The 16,580-nt window shown below is 37.6% G+C and overlaps 1 protein-coding gene and 1 non-coding gene across 2 annotated transcripts in view; both read left to right on the top strand.

The window, feature by feature from the left end:
• JMJD1C (jumonji domain containing 1C) overlaps positions 1 to 16,580 on the top strand; it is a 307,273-nt gene that overhangs the window by 2,669 nt on the left and 288,024 nt on the right. The window lies entirely within an intron of this gene.
• TRNAG-UCC (transfer RNA glycine (anticodon UCC)) lies at positions 4,758 to 4,830 on the top strand. Its single transcript has one exon. It is a non-coding gene; the product is annotated as a tRNA-Gly (tRNA).

Genomic DNA, 16,580 nt, shown 5'->3' on the forward strand with positions numbered 1-16,580 from the left:
CTCCTCCATATTCATGTCACTTTTTGCTGCTCTCAATCTGCAACAGCCCCCTTCTTCACATCTCAATATGCCGTGTGTTGGAAACCACCTACCCTGTGCTACAGACAATTTGTGGAGTCAACCTTTTACAACTCAGAGCCTAGGTAGTGTTTATTCCCGTTTTGTACACTGGAAACTGAGGTTTAGAGAGCTCACTGAATGGCCAAATAACGCATAGGTGATAGAACTGGAACTCTAATCCACGCTTCCCGAGTGCTCTTTACATTATACTGTGATAGTTGAATTGTGTTTAAGGCAGTGGGTCCAGATGGGGGTTCCCTCTAGGAGGAAGTTGGGAGGCATTTTTGGGGGGTTGTTGGAGTGATTGGGGCTAACCACTAGCATTTGATGGGTGGGGGCCAGGGATGCTATATATATATATATATATATGTATGTATATATACTCTTTGTAAATGCATGGGCTGTCCTGGACAAAGAATGTTCCCATGTCCTGCAAGGTTTAGGAATATCCTGCCTGACATTTGTGTAATACGTGTAATTATATGAACCTGGAACCTCCATTTTACATATAAACCATGGTTTTAACTGAGACTGAATTTTCCAGTGTCTGTTTCCATGCAACTGCTGTGCGAAAGAAAGATTTGTTTCGTTCACAACTTAATCAAGAGTTGTTTACAGTTTTGGAGAATTGCATCACAAACTACTTTGCATTCATAGCTGTCATGGTTAGCTACTAATTACTCTTGTATGTCTTCTAGTTCAGTTTTGTTTCAAGATTAATATATTGAAATACATATTATCTTATTTTAAATGATTTTCATTTCGCTTTTCCATTCATATTTTATTTAGGATACGTGGGTTTGTTTGAAGTCTGTAGGGAGATTGTTTTAAATTTCATTTCAGGGTGATAAAGCAGAAGATAGAAAATATTTTATGAAAGGGGGACATCAAGCCTGATACGGTTGAGAACTCTTAGCCTAAACAAAGAGTAATTTCATCTGAGGAGAAGTCTCACATGGAAAGTACCCAGATTTTAGTAGTGGGTGTATAGTTGAGATTTAGTAGTACGTGGCCATTAGGTAAGTGCTTCATGGTGTAAGACAAGGCTCTGGAGACAGTGGGAGAAAAGGAAATACATTACCTGCTGCCTTTTAAAGCGTGGTCTCTTTTGGTGTACTTGAGATCATTTCTTGTTTACAAGATGGAAAATTGTTTCTTTAAATACTAAACTTAATTGATTTTTAAAAAACATATTACTAGTATTCATTTGAGCACTTCCGTCATTGTATTCTACAAAGACTTTTCTTTGGGTATTGAGTTTAATCATGGTGGGATGCAGCATATTTAGGGCAAAGGACATCAGGAGACCTATTTTAATTGCCAGTAATGTGATATGTGGCAGGTCGATCTGTTTCCTGTTAAATGGGGATGATAATGTTATGATGATCCAATGCAAGGGGTTTTAAAAACTAAGGGTAATTAGACTATTAAAAAGAATTGGTTTCTCTTCTGCATTTTCACTTAGAGTTCCTGGGAGATATGTGGATTATGTGTCTTCTACATGTTAAAGGAGTTTATTTATTAGGAAAAAAAAGAGAGTGGGAAAGTATCTAGGAGAGCAGATAGTGAGAGAATTACAGGGTACAGAGATAGTATCTAATCTATATAATTAATGAGTATGCTATTGAAACTAAATACTAGGTCACCTGCACGTTTCTGTTGGAGGAGTATTTTCAAGTGCTTGAAAATATTTTTATTTATAGAAAGGCTAAAATGACTAAATGAGTCTACCTTTCATAGTTGTTTAGAAAATAGTGTGAGGGAGAGGATCTTAAAGAGAATGACTTAAAAGACAAAACCTGTTGTTTTTCCGTCTGCTGCCAGATGAATGTTTTTTGTCTTAGCCAGTTTGCTTTATGGTATTATGGTTACAACAGAGGTCAAATTTGGCAGATGACATTGAAATCAAATTATAAGAAATAATATTGAAAATAAAGTAATTGGATTGCATTAGAATAGAAAGATTAGATTCTTTTTTTTTTTAACATCTTTGTTGGAGTATAATTGCTTTACAATGGTGTGTCAGTTTCTGCTGTATAACATCAGCTATACATATACATATATCCTCATATCTCCTCCCTCTTGCGTCTCCCTCCCACCCTCCCTATCCCACGCCTCTAGGTGGTCACAAAGCACGGAGTTGATCTCCCTGTGCCATGCGGCTGCTTCCCACTAGCTATCCATTTTACATTTAGTAGTATATGTAAGTCCATGCCACTCTCTCACTTTGTCCCAGCCTACCCTTCCCCCTCCCCGTGTCCTCAAGTCCATTCTCTACATCTGGGTCTTTATTCCTGTCCTGCCCCTAGGTGAAAGATTAGATTGTGAATTAAGTATTTGATAGTTATTAGCTAACATTCCATGAAAAAAGCAAAATATGTCTGTGATGGCTGGATCTAGGGAACACATATCTGAGGTTCTTATACATTTGAGGTAGCAGCTTTGCTTACAATGATTATGGATTTAGACATATTTGAGGCACTTTTACTATTTATTCATTTAAATCATAGTTCCCAGTTTTGAAATCAAGGTAGATCTATGATTTCGGGTATTATTCAGGTGCATATGGGGGTTGTTATGATGTCATTTACAGAGAGCTGAAATATTTGATAATTCTGTTATGTCTAGTAAGCAGAACTTTAAACAATTTTTGTTGATGTTTTTGAGTGGTAGTTGAAAGCACCCGGAATAAAATTCAAAAGGGTGAACAGTGAAAAGTTAGTCTGTTAGTCTTCTTCTATCACCTGTCTCCAGCTATCCAGTTCCTTTAGAGGCGTATCTCTGTTGCCAGGTTTTGTTTTGTTTTGTTTTTTGGCCAAGAGTAAAGACTAGAACGAGACCCAATTGTATATAGGTATTTAGTCTAAGATAAAGGTAGAATATTACATCAGTTGGGACATGATAGATTTATTTAGTAAATGATTTTATGGTAGCCAGGTAGCCATTTAATAAAATCTGAAGAAAAAGTAGTCCTGGATGGATAAGAACTGTAAATGTAAAAACTAAAAGTACCATGAAAGTATAAAAAGAAAACGTGAAGGTAATAAAATCATGATAATAATGGAAAGCCCTCTCAAAGCATGCCATAAAATCAGAAGCCAAAAAGGCAAATTTCATAGACTTGATTGCATAAGAATTTAAAAACCCTATGCCTTCAAAAAACAGTATAAATAAGATTTCAAGACAAATGACAAATTGGGGAAAAACATTCATAAAACCCAACAAAGGTTAATATTCTTAATATACAAAGCACTCATTAAAAAAAGCATTAATTAAAAATGTGTCTCAAAATTCAGAATCTCTGGTTTCCAGTCGGGGATGTAAGAAGCAGCTTAGGAGTTGCAACTCTAACAACAAGTAAAAAGCTGAACAAACTAAAAAATCAACAATTCTTCTTAGATGCTTCAGAGAAGTAAGGTCATAGGTCATAGGATAAACTGCTGTCTCCCAAATTTGAGAAACAGGCAGATATGGAGAATCACAACTCACTGGAGTGGAAACCTCTGCAAGAACCAGTGCCAGGGTAGGAAAACCTAAACTGTAATTGAATCTGGAGGCTCAGGGTGGACAACTCTGAGAGTTAAAAACTGCAAGAGAATCCAGTCATAGGAGCTCTACCCGATCTTCACAGTTAGTATTGAAGAAAAATTCCCCCTGCTGGAAGCAGGGAAACGAAAAAGAAACCATTTTGAAATATATCAGTGCATGTGCTCTTCTTAACAAAGTATGCCCTCGGGAGAAGCTCTTTCACCAGAGCCTAACCTAACTGGCGGAAGGGAAATACCCCACACCAGCCAGCTCTAGTCTTTCACCGGGGCGGGGGGAGGGGAGGAGGGAAAAACTCAATTTGAGCCCCTCTAGCCATACATGTAGGGGAAGGGAAATACATAACTCCTGCCCCCTCCAGCCATCCTGTCCCATCTAAGGGAGGTGGGGACTGAGAAGCATTGGTGAAGTTTACAGTCCAGAGGTTTAGGGTCACTGGAAGACTGAGACCTAATCATAGGACTATAGAATGCTCCCCCTTCCCCACCATACCACTACTTTACCACAGTTCCTTTTACCCAGTGCTTCATGTCTGTCTTTCAACAAAAAATTACAAGGCATCTAAAAGGCAAAAAATCCATTTGAAGCGACTGAGCAGTCATCAGAACCAGAGTCAGATGTGGAAGGAATGTTGGAATTATCAGACCAGGAATTTAAAGAAGAACTATGATTAATATACTAAGGGTTTTAATGGGGAAACTAGACAACATGCAAGCATAGATGGACAGCGTAAGCAGAGAGGTAGAAATTCTAAGAAAGGATAAAAAAGGAGTGTCCCTTCTAACCATTGCTTTTCAGCATCATACTGGAAGTCCAACTTAATGCAATAAGATAAGAAAAGGGAAAAAATTATACTGAATGGGAAGAAATAAAACTGTCTTTGTTTGCAGTGTTATTTCTACATGATTGTGTAAAACATCAGGAGTAATTGACAAAAAGATTCTTGGATTATAAGTGATGATAGCAAAGTTGCAGGATACAAGATTAATACAAAAAAGTTAATTGCTTTCCTATATGCTATCTGTGAACAAGTAGAATTTGAAATTGAAAGCACAATATCATTTACTTTAGTGTCCCCCAGATGAAAAACTTAGGTATAAACCTAACAAAATTAAGATGTATTTGAGGAAAACAATATAACTCTGATTAATTCCCTGGTGGTCCAGTGGTTAGGACTCTGCACTTCCACTGCTGGGGGCCCGGGTTCAATCCCTGGTCAGGGAACTAAGATCCTGCAAGCCCCACAGGGTGGCAAAAAAACAGAAACAATAACAAAACCCCAAAACTCTGAACGAAATCAAAGACTAAGTGGAGAGATATTCCATGCTTATGGTTAGGAAGACTCAATAGTGTCAAGATGTCAGTTCTTCCCAACTTGGTCTGTAGGTTCAGTGCAATCCAAATCAAAATTCCAGCAGGTAATTTTGTAGATATTGACAAACTGATTCTAAAGTTTGTATGCTGAGGCAAAAGACTCAGTAGTCAACTCAGTATTGAAGAAAAATAAAGTCAGAACTGACACTACCCGACTTTAAGACTTGCTATAAAGCTACATTAATCAAGACAGTATGGTATTGGTGAAAGAATAGACAAGTACATCAGTGGAATAGAATAGAGAGCCCAGAAATAAAAGCATACAAATATAGTCAACTGAACTTTGACACAAAGAAGCAAAGGGAATACATTGGAGCAGAGATATTCTTGTCAACGAATAGTGCTGGTACAACTGGACATCCACGTGCAAAGATGGATCTAGACATAGACCTTATGGCCTTCCATAAAAATTAACTGAAAGTGTATCATAGACCTAAATGTAAAATGCAAAACTCTGAAACTTCTAGAAGATAACATAGGGGAAAACTTAAGTGGCCTTGAATATGCAATGATTTTTTTAGGTATAACACCAAAGGCATTATCCATGAAATAAATAATTGATAAGCTGAACTTCATTAAAATTAAAAGCTTTGCAGATGAATAGGCAGAGGACAGAGGATTTTTAGGGCAGTGAAACTATTCTGTATGTTGTTACAGTGGTATAAATATGTCGTTATACTTTTGTCCAAATCTATACAATATACAATAGAGTGGATTCTAATGTAATCTGTGGACTTTGGGTGATAATGATATGTCAATGTAGGTTCATCAGTTCTAACAAATGTAACGCTCTGGTGGGGATGTTAATAGTGGGGAGGTTGTTATGTGTGTGGGGACAGAAGGTATATGGGAACTCTTTGTCCTTTACCTTCAATTTTTTTTTTTTTTTGCTGTACGCAGGCCTCTCACTGTTGTGGCCTCTCCCGTTGCGGAGCACAGGCTCAGCGGCCAGTGCTCATGGGCCCAGCCGCTCCGCGGCATGTGGGATCTTCCCGGACTGGGGCATGAACCTGTGTCCCCTGCATCGGCAGGCGGACTCTCAACCACTGCGCCACCAGGGAAGCCCCTCCCCTCAATTTTTGTGAACCGAAAACTGCTCTAGAAAATGAAGCTTATTAATGAAAAAAAAAATCTTGGTAGAAAAAAAATGCACAAATATCAACACATAATTTATAAAAGTGGTGCAAATGGCCAGGAGAAACTGTAATCCTAACTGATTTACGAATACACTTGGTCCAAATTCAGAACTGGGTCTTGTTCAAGAAGCATCGTTCAATCCCAAAAGTTATTAAAAAGGAGTTCCATTTTTTCTTCAAAGAGCATTAAAGGGAATTTAATTCATAAACCAGATTATTCTTGCAAGGTCTTTTCTCCTCCCCATTTCTCTTACTGCCCTGGGGCTTCTTACAGGTCACACTCTAAAGCTTTTTCCTCAGATCCCAGCTAACAAGATCACTTCCCCCCAACATTTCTTACTTGTTGCCTTTATTATGTTGGTCAACTTAGTATCAGCAAGTCATTCCTTTTTAAGAAAGAAGGAAGTGGAAGGAGGAGGGCTGTGGACATTCACATGTTAATCAAATTTTCCATGTCATACTAAGAAAATGTTTTCAGTTTCACTGATTATTAGGAAAATCCAGATAAAAATTTTCTTTCTTATTGCCAAAGTGTCAGATAGAGTATTATTGCTTAGCTGTTGGTGAGAGTGTGTGGTACTCCTAAGTCCCTATTGAAATTTTTTTGGGAGAAATAGTACATGTTTATATGTATGTTATATTTACATATTTGTAGGTGACAGGCCTTTAAGTCCCTGTTCTAAGAATTTATCCCCGGCCTTTTAGTTCAGTCTGTGTGAGTATGGGCCCATCAAGTATGTATTTAAAAGGTTTATTTTCATCCTCTTTCTGTTACGTTTTCAAAAGTGACTCCAATGTATATATCTCAAAATTGTTTGTGCAACCTGTGTTCAAAACCTATGATGGTTCTTAAAGGAATAGGTTCCAGTTTCTATTCCAGACCAACTAAATCAGAATCTCTGGGTATGGCCTAGGGATCTTTTTAAACAAGCTAACATAATTAGATATAAAATTAACTATATGGTTAAATAATTAGAGCCATTCTTTCGGGCTCTCAAGTTTGTGAACTTCTGCTCTGATCAAGCTCCAATCCCATCCACCCTAACCCTGGAAGGACTTGAGTGGAATACTTGTCAAGCCTTAATTCTTTGAATTTCAGTTCTCCTTACCTTACCTTGAAATTCCTTTACATAATTTACCACCCTCCTTTTTTTTAAAAAAAATATTTTATTCCTGGTTCTAAGAAATCATGTACCCCTTGCTAAAAATCACTCGAAGAAGCTCTTCATCTTTCTTTCACAACTCCTTCCAGATACTCTGTGGTCTTTCTTCCTTCTCTCCTTCCCTAACACCTTCCCTTCTTTACTGCATCCTATTTTTGAGACTTATCCTGTTGTTACTTGTGACTGTAGTTCATAGATTTCCACCACTATGTAATATCCATCATATGTAGTATATACAATATATTTTTCATTCCAAATAAGGATATTTTGGATGTTTGAAAAACTTTTTTTGCTCCAGCTGCTTATGTTAAGGTTTATCTAAGGTGTGTGATATGTAAAGCATCACATTTAAAGCATAATAAATATCATATTTTAAAAATTGTAGATATGTTTATGATTGTCATCCTTCCTACTAGGTTTTAAGCTTCTTGAAAGCAGGAGTTGTGTCTAACACATCTCATCGTGCGTTACCAACCTTACATATAATAATAAATATTTGCTTAACTGAGTTGAATTTTGTTCTTTACTGTTCATGCAGCACCCTCTTAAAAACCCAGTTTTCTATAAGCCTCAAATTTCACAAGAGAGAACTATTGATAAGCAAAATACTTAGCCATGTTGTAATACATGAAAATCGCATTAAAAATTTCAGCAACTTGATCAAAATAAATATGAATTAGCAGGATAATGTCAAGAATTCTTAGTTCTTATTTGACAGTTTTAAATTGGTACATTCTTGAAGTCTTTTAAAATATTAAGCTATCACTTTAGTTTCTCTTTCTAGAGATGGAAGTAATAACCTCTAGTTAATTGTGTAATATTTAACTAGTGTTTACAAGCAGCTTTCATTTCTCCGGTCTAGAATAATAGGAATAATGTTAAAAATTCTAACAGAAAAAGAGAAAACTGGTTATATTTTTAAACATTAAGGAATGTTTAGCTTTATGATTAATTTTATTATAGGACTTGTACTATTCTTTTAATTTTTATTTTATATTGGAGCATAGTTGATTAACAATGTTGTGTTAGTTTCAGGTGTACAGCAATGGCCTTGTACTATTATATTAAAAAAAAACTGTTGCTAATAGGGTCATATTGGTACTATGTTGAAAAGTTTCTTGAAGGCAGCGCTCTCATGCTTTTTATTCACCTGTCCTGGGCCTGGCACATTGGCTTCAGTTCACGATAAGCACTGTACTAAGGAGCCTGGTTTTATGATCCCAGCTCTAGCTCGTTAAATGATTAGACCTGAGCAAGTCAGTTTACCTCACTGGACTTCCGTTTCCTCATCTGCAAAATAAAGGTAAAACTTCAGACTGCTTGTTGTTGTTTTTTTAACATCTTTATTGGTGTATAATTGCTTTACAATGGTGTGTTAGTGTCTGCTTTATAACAAAGTGAATCAGCTATAGGTATACATATATCCCCATATCTCTTCCTTCTTGCGTCTCCCTCCCACCCTCCATATCCCACCCCTCTAGGTGGTCACAAAGCACAGAGCTGATCTCCCTGTGCCATGCGGCTGCTGCCCACTAGCTAGCTGTTTTACCTTTGGTAGGGTATATATGTCAATTCCACTCTCTCACTTCATCCCAGCTTACCCTTCCCCCTCCCCTTGTCCGCAATTCCATTCTCTACGTCTGTGTCTTTATTCCTGTCCTGCCTCTAGGTTCTTCAGAACCTTTTTTTTTAGATTCTATATATATGTGTTAGCACATGGTATTTGTTTTTCTCTTTCTGACCTACTTCAGACTCTAGGTCCATCCACCTCACTACAAATAACTCAATCTTGTTTCTTTTTATGGCTGAGTAATATTCCATTGTATATATGTGCCACATCTTCTTTATCCATTCATCTGTCGATGGACACTTAGGTTGCTTCCATGTCCTGGCTAGTGTTGTGGTCAGAAAAGATACTTGATACGATTTCAATTTTCTTAAATTTACCAAGGCTTGATTTGTGACCCAAGATATGGTCTGTCATGGAGAATGTTCCATGAGCCCTTGAGAAGAAAGTGTATTCTGTTGTTTTTGGATGGAATGTCCTATAAACATCAATTAAGTCCATCTTGTTTAATGTATCATTTAAAGCTTGTGTTTTCTTATTTATTTTCATTTTGGATGATCTGTCCATTGGTGAAAGTGGAGTGTTAAAAGTCTCCTACTATGATTTTGTTACTGTTGATTTCCCCTTTTATGGCTGTTACCATTTGCCTTATGTATTGAGGTGCTCCTATGTTGCGTGCATAAATATTTACAATTGTTATATCTTCTTGCATTGATCCCTTGATCATTATGTAGTGTCCTTCTTCATCTCTTGTAATAGTCTTTATTTTAAAGTCTATTTTTTCTGATATGAGAATTGCTACTCCAGCTTCCTTTTGATTTCCATTTGCATGGAATATCTTTTTCCATCCCCTCACTTTCAGTCTGTGTGATTCCATTGCTGTCTGAAGAAGGGGGCAGGAGGTCTTTGCACCTGCTAGTGTTGGAGGATCTCCTGCAGAGGCGGGGGGTGGCTGTGTCTCACTGCGGGGACAAGGACCCTGGCAGCAGAAGTTCTGGGAAGTACTCGTTGGCGTGAGCCCTCCTGGAGTCCGCCATTAGCCCCACCAAAGAGCCAGACTACTTGTTTTTATAGGGTTATTAAGGTAATCCTTTAGACTGCTTGTCTTCATAGGATTATTAAGAGAATTAAACAAGGTGTATGAAATCCCTTTATAAGCTGAACACTGTGATGGGGATATGAGATATTATTTTTAGATTAGTAAAAATCCAGCACAAATATTCAAGACCACCTTTTAACACTGAATTTGGGAGAAGCGTACTGTCATGTATGGGAAAAAGAATATTTGCAGATAACCACGGCCCAGGGTAATGTGCCAGGCAAAAACGTTTATTGATTTTGAAGAAGTTCATAGGAAGGGGAGAGATTGCTCTGTTTGGGGGAAAGGACTCAGATGCTTCGAAAGATGATACTTTGGTAGGGTCTTATACTAGTAGAAAAGAGAGAAGAGAACACAGGCAAGGAGTCTTGAAAGTTCAGTGCAATGCTGGAAATCAAGTAGAAATACTGTATTAGAGAAGCGGAGCCTGGAGTGTATGTCTGTCAGTGCCATACTATCTATAGGCTATGAGGAACCCTTCCAAGGACTTTAAGCAGGGGAGTATTGTTAGATGGGCCTTTGTGATCCTTAATCAGGATGAGCGATGGATTTGAGGAAATACTGGAGGCAGGGTGATCAGTCCCAAGGCTATTATGTTAATCTGGGGGGAAAATGATCAGGGATTTAACCAAAGGCTCTTAACTTGGGGTCTACAAATTAGGTGTTCCTGGATAGAATTCAGGAGGCCGTGAACTTAGAAGGTGAAAAATTGCACTTTTCCCCACTACACCTTTCCTGAAAGTTAGCATATCCTTCAGCTATGAATGTAGGAAACAAACGACGGGAATATTTGTAGTACTTTTAACTTTTTGTCAATAGAAATAACAAATATTTTCATATCCCATTAAAATCGTTGCAGGTGTCTTGAAATATTACTTACACCACACGTCGTTACTCTGAAACTATGGTAGTTATTAGGTCTGCTCTGAGGTCTTATTATTGAATGAGTTGATAAGGAAGCACATATAGTGTTACCAAATCACATTTTCTTTTACTGTTTTGATAACTGTATTTCAATACAATTGGTTTTTTTGTAATCCCATACTTAAGAAATTTCTTAAAAAACTAAAACGTTATTTTGATTCCAAGTTTGATTAGACTACTAAAGGGGCTTATGACACAAAAAGATTAAGAACTCTTGGTAAACCGAGGCAGTGGCTCTTCCAGAATGTACTGGTACTTTGTGATTTTTGGCAAGTCGCATTAACAAGTTTGAGTCACTTTACTTCTCTAGAATAAAGTAGTTGAACTAAATGATCCATGAGATCTCTTCCAGCTCTAAAATTCTGCTCTTGACTTGACCCCCTCCAAACCAACATTTCCATAGGCTGTCCCATCTCACTAAACTACGCCACTCTCCAGTCAGTACATCAAGTGAAAAATGTAGGACTTATCCTTGATTTCTTTTTTTTCTCACCTGTCCTCACCTGTCTTCTCCAAGTTCTCTCAGTTCTACTTCCTAACCTTCTGAATCTCTGTACCTTTCTCTCTCCACCACCTCTCTCAGCTGGACTACTGCAAGCCCTCTAATGGATCTTCCTATTTCTGTTCTTCACCTGCTATAGTCTGTAACCTGCATAGCAACCAGAGGGGCCATTTTAGTACACAAATGATAGGACTTTGTAAAGCTTAAAACCCCCTCCAATGACTTTCCTTGCACTTGGATTAAAAACCCTGGGTGAGCTGGCCCCTGCTTGTCTTTCCAGCTTCATCTGCTGTCACTCTCCTCCTGGCCCCCTAAGCTTCAGCCACACTGGCCTTTTTTCTGTTCCTATAAACGTGTCATCCTACTTTCTGTCTTAAGGTCTTTGTATTTATTGTTCCCTACTCCAAAATGAGCAACTTTCCCCTCCGTATTGGATTCTTAATGCCATTCAGATTCCAGGGAGCCTCCTTCATGGATCACCCAATCTAACATAGTCACCTAATCACTCCTACATCATCCTATTCCGGTCCTCTACAGTAGTACTCACCACTGCTGCTGTTCTTGTTTTCTGTCTCCTCTACTTAGAACGTAAAGTCTGTTAGAGCAGGAACATTGTCCTGTTTTGCACTTGTTATATTCCCAGCACCTAAAAATAGATGTTGATTGAAATATTTTGTATTATTTCATTACATTAAGTCTTAGTCCGTGAATATTTCGGACTACACTAATTACTATGAGAATATTCAAACTGGTTGCATTTTAAAACTCACAGGGGCTAGTGTTAGCTTGAAGAGCGGAAAAAGTGTCCAGAGCAAGTAAAATGGGGAATGAGAAAGAGTTCATAGTTATTGACGATTTGATAATGTCATTATATAGGAAATAAAAATAATACTAAAGATTCCAAGGAAGTGAATCATAAGTTGTTTCATTCAGAGAGTTGGGGATGGGGCGGTTGTGAGTCAGCTGTATAACATCCTTTAGGATTTTCATTGGTTAACTCTAGCTAAAAAAGTACAAAAGTAAATAATGACTTTATACCTTGGGTATGATTTTTTTTAATTTAATTTAATTTATTTATTTTTTATACAGCAGGTTCTTATTAGTTATCTGTTTTATACATATTAGTGTATATATGTCAATCCCAATCTTCCAATTCATATTAATAGTTTTTTTTTTGCCGCACCACACGGCTTGCGGGCTCTTAGTTCCCTAAACAGGGATATAACCCAGGCCCTAGGCAGTGAAAGCACAGAGTCCTAACCACTGGACCACCAGGAAATTACGGATATTAAAATTTTTGTTCACAAGCTGCCCATAGCATTTTATGGAGTGTGTGCCAACCAAAATCAGCTATAATATTATGGTCATTTTAGAAAGTCATGGTAAAGTATGGCTTGTAGCAGCTCAAGTGGAACTAGCAAGGAAGCAGAAAAGGGAAAAGAGAGCACTTATGAGACACAAGCATGTGAACTCTGGTGGAGTTAGGTACTTCTTAGTCCATCAGTATGATCCAGATCCCAGAGATGGGGGCCGGGATAGAGACCCAGTGATCATACCCTGAGCAGCTTCCAGGAGGTGGTCAGTAGTTGAAGAAGCAGAGCTAGGCAATTGGACAGAGGGTAAGTCAGTCAGCAAGTAGTGAGGAGAATCAGAAAACAATTGCAGGAAACCAGGTAAATTAAAGAATTGTCCAGGGCTTCCCTGGTGGCGCAGTGGTTGAGAGTCCGCCTGCCGATGCAGGGGATGCGGGTTCGTGCCCTGGTCTGGGAAGATCTCACATGCCGCGGAGCGGCTGGGCCCGTGAGCCATGGCCACTGGGCCTGCGCGTCCAGAGCTTGTGCTCCGCAACGGGAGAGGCCGCAACAGTGAGAGGCCCACGTACCGGGAAAAAAAAAAAAAAAATTGTCCAGGATTCATAGCAAAGAATAAAAGTTGAGTCAACTTCAGCTGCCTTTATTCAGCTCATCCTAGTAATTGAGAGCTAATCTCAAAGTTTCCTAGGCCTGCCAATGGTAATAAAAAGCAGCTGATGGGTTATGAGTGTGAGATTTGGAGGGAGGAAGATACTGGAGTAAGGGTGGAGCAGACGTATTTCTGGGGTAGAAGCGTTTGTTAGGCAAAGAATCAGACGTTGTTAGATCCATCTTAGATCGTTGAGGTCATTTAGTCCATCGTTTCCCCAGATTTTCACACAAGATATCTCTTAAATTGTTTTCTCATTTTGAATCCCATATTACAAAAATATTTTTCCTCAAAACCTTCGATTATTAATGATTTGCCTCCCCATTTTTTTACCAAAGACTGTAATTAGAGCAGCACATGCTATGCATACTGAATTGACGTTAAGTTCAACTAAAGGAAAAAAAAACAAACTACAATTTTAGCTACCTTGTATGGCATTTACAGTTAAATGGTTTAATTGGTTGTTTCATGTAGATTTTTCAAATATTAAAAATAACCTATGGCTTTAAGAGGTTGAGAGCTTTGGAGCTTGGCCATTGAAGCCCTAAATTTATTTCTCAGGCCCTTTGACTTGAAATCTTTGTCACTTAAGAGTATGTCATTTTGCATAGGGTACTTAGCTCTAAGACTTAGTTTCCCCATTTGCAAAATGAGTATAATAATAGTATCTACTTCAGGAAGTTATTTTGAGGATCACGTGAGATAATGCTTTTAAGCACTGGCATATTGCCTGTTACATAGTACAGCTTCAATAATTATTAGCCATTATTCTATTTTTATAATTGTTATTGCTATTTGGAGCTATGCAGCTCATATTCCTGGGATTGTAGATTTTGGTTTCAAAGTTTGATCTTTTTATCCCCAGGAATTGATTCCCTCTCCTTTAACCCCAGGAAAGATGGAATTGAGAAAAGAATTTATTATATTGGCAGCTGTGACTGGAGGGGGAATGAAGAGCTGGCAGGTTTGTAAAACCTCTAGCCTTTTCAAAACAACAGCTGTGCTCCATTCACTGAGCACAGAGCGAGGGGAAACAAGCCTCAGCTTCAAAAATAAGTGGATTATGGAGGTGCCGTAATGAGCTGCTGCTGATGTTTTAGAGGTTATCTTATGTTGAAGTAAGGAGACAGAAGGGGTGAGATTTGCAAATTGGCAAAATTTGTAAAAATGATGCTCGCCTTAAGTGTGTTTCATGCACTCCATTTTATTGCAACACACTTCATAATTGGAATCTATGAAAATGAATGTACATAAAGTAAAGTATATTTCCTTGGTAGCTGTTGGCATGTTATTTTAACATGGGAAGAAAAATGTTTCCCTTAGAAGTTGTATTTCAGTCTTACTCATTTTAGAAAAGATTATTAAATGGTGAATTAGCTAGATTTTAAATACTGAAATGAAGTCTTTACCCTCTCTCTACCTCCTTCCCTCTCTCCCTCTCTTTTCCTCCCCATAGCACCACGAGTTTGTTCTCAGGTGGTGATTTTGCTGGAGAATTAATAAAATAATCGCCTGGCAGAAATAGTGGTACTATTCTTAATAAAATGATTTTTTTTATCGTGAAAAGAATCTTATATTTAACACCTTTTAAGAGTAAGTACAGGGAGAAAGAACTGAAAAATCTAACATGGTAATACGGTTTTTTAACTTTAAAATCAAAGCACAATTAACATCAGTACCTTTGGTTTAGTCCTGCAATGAATCAATTTTTGTCTTCTGCAGTACCTGTGTAGCTGGTGTAAAACTTACTGATGCTGATTGTACGATTAAATTGCTTGCCTTTCTGATTCTTAAAACGAAAATAATATAAACTCTCCTCATAGTATCCAATAAGGTGGCATTGAAGGGAGCTGATAATATGAGCATTCGTGTAACCTGATTAAGGTACAAGGTCCAGCAGGTCCAGGAGCTCAGACCTGCATTCAGGCTCTGGCCCTACCTATTATGACTGGGGTTCTTGGGCAGGTTACTCAGTTTTTGAATCTTCTGGTCTTCATCAGTAAAATGGGAATTATGAAATCAATCTCATAGGGATGTAATAGTTCATATGTGCTATAATTCTAAAGTGCTGTTCAGAGGGGGAAAACATTATTTATTTAGTGCAGTATGTTGATTAGGTTTGGTGGTTCTCTACCAAGTCACCTTTGATAGTTAAATATTCATTTGTTATGGACAGTTCTAACACATGAATTATATGACTATCCTCTTACTGGGTTACTCATATTTACCCCTAGTTAAGCCATAAAATGTGCCTAATTAAAGGCTGATCTACTTAATGGGAATATGTTTAAATAGACTCGGTACAAAGTAAATTACTAAATATTAAGTAGTAGAGTTTATTGGGGTGATAGCATTATCCCAATCTTTTTTTTTTTAATCAGAGCAAATTTTAAAAAACTTAGATACAAGGGACGTATAATGTTATATCAGTTTCAGTTGTACAGCATGATTCCATATTTGTATATCTTGTGAAATGGCCACCACAATAAGTCTAGCTAACATCCACCATGACATATTTACAGTTTTTTTTTTCTTGTGACGAGAACTTTTCAAATTTACTCTCTTAGCAGCTTTCAAATGTACATACATTACAGTATTAACTATAGTCACCATGCTTTACATTACATACCCATGACATTTATTTCTCTTTTTTAAGTTGAAGTATAATTGACATACAAAATTATGCTAGTTTCAGGTGTACAATATAATGGTTTGATATTTGTATATATTGTAAAATGATCACCACAGTAAGTCTAGTTAACATTCATCAGCATACATGGTTACAGAACTTTTCTTTCGTGATGAGAACTTTTAAGATTTTTTTCTCTTAGGAACTTTAAAATATACAATACAGTATTAACTAGCATTGTCATGCTGTGCATTACATCCCTGTGACATTTATTTTATAACTGGAAATTTGTACCTTTTGACTCCCTTCTTCCATTTCACCCACCCTCCACTCCCACACCCTCCTGCCTCTGTTCTCTTTATCTGTGAGCTTGTTTTTTTTAAAAAAAATAGATTTCACATATAAATGAGATCATATGGTATTTGTCTTTTTTTGTCATATTTATTTCACTTGGCGTATGCCCTTAAGGTCCATCCATGTTGTTGCAAATGGAAAGATTTCTTGTCTTTTCTTTTAAACGGCTGAATGATATTCCATTTTATACACACACACACACACACACACGCACACACACACCCCCCCCCCACAATTTCTTTATCCACTTACCCATCGATGGAC

Source organism: Globicephala melas, chromosome 16 (genome assembly GCF_963455315.2).
Source record: "Globicephala melas chromosome 16, mGloMel1.2, whole genome shotgun sequence".
In the NCBI taxonomy this organism is placed as follows: Eukaryota; Metazoa; Chordata; class Mammalia; order Artiodactyla; family Delphinidae; genus Globicephala; species Globicephala melas.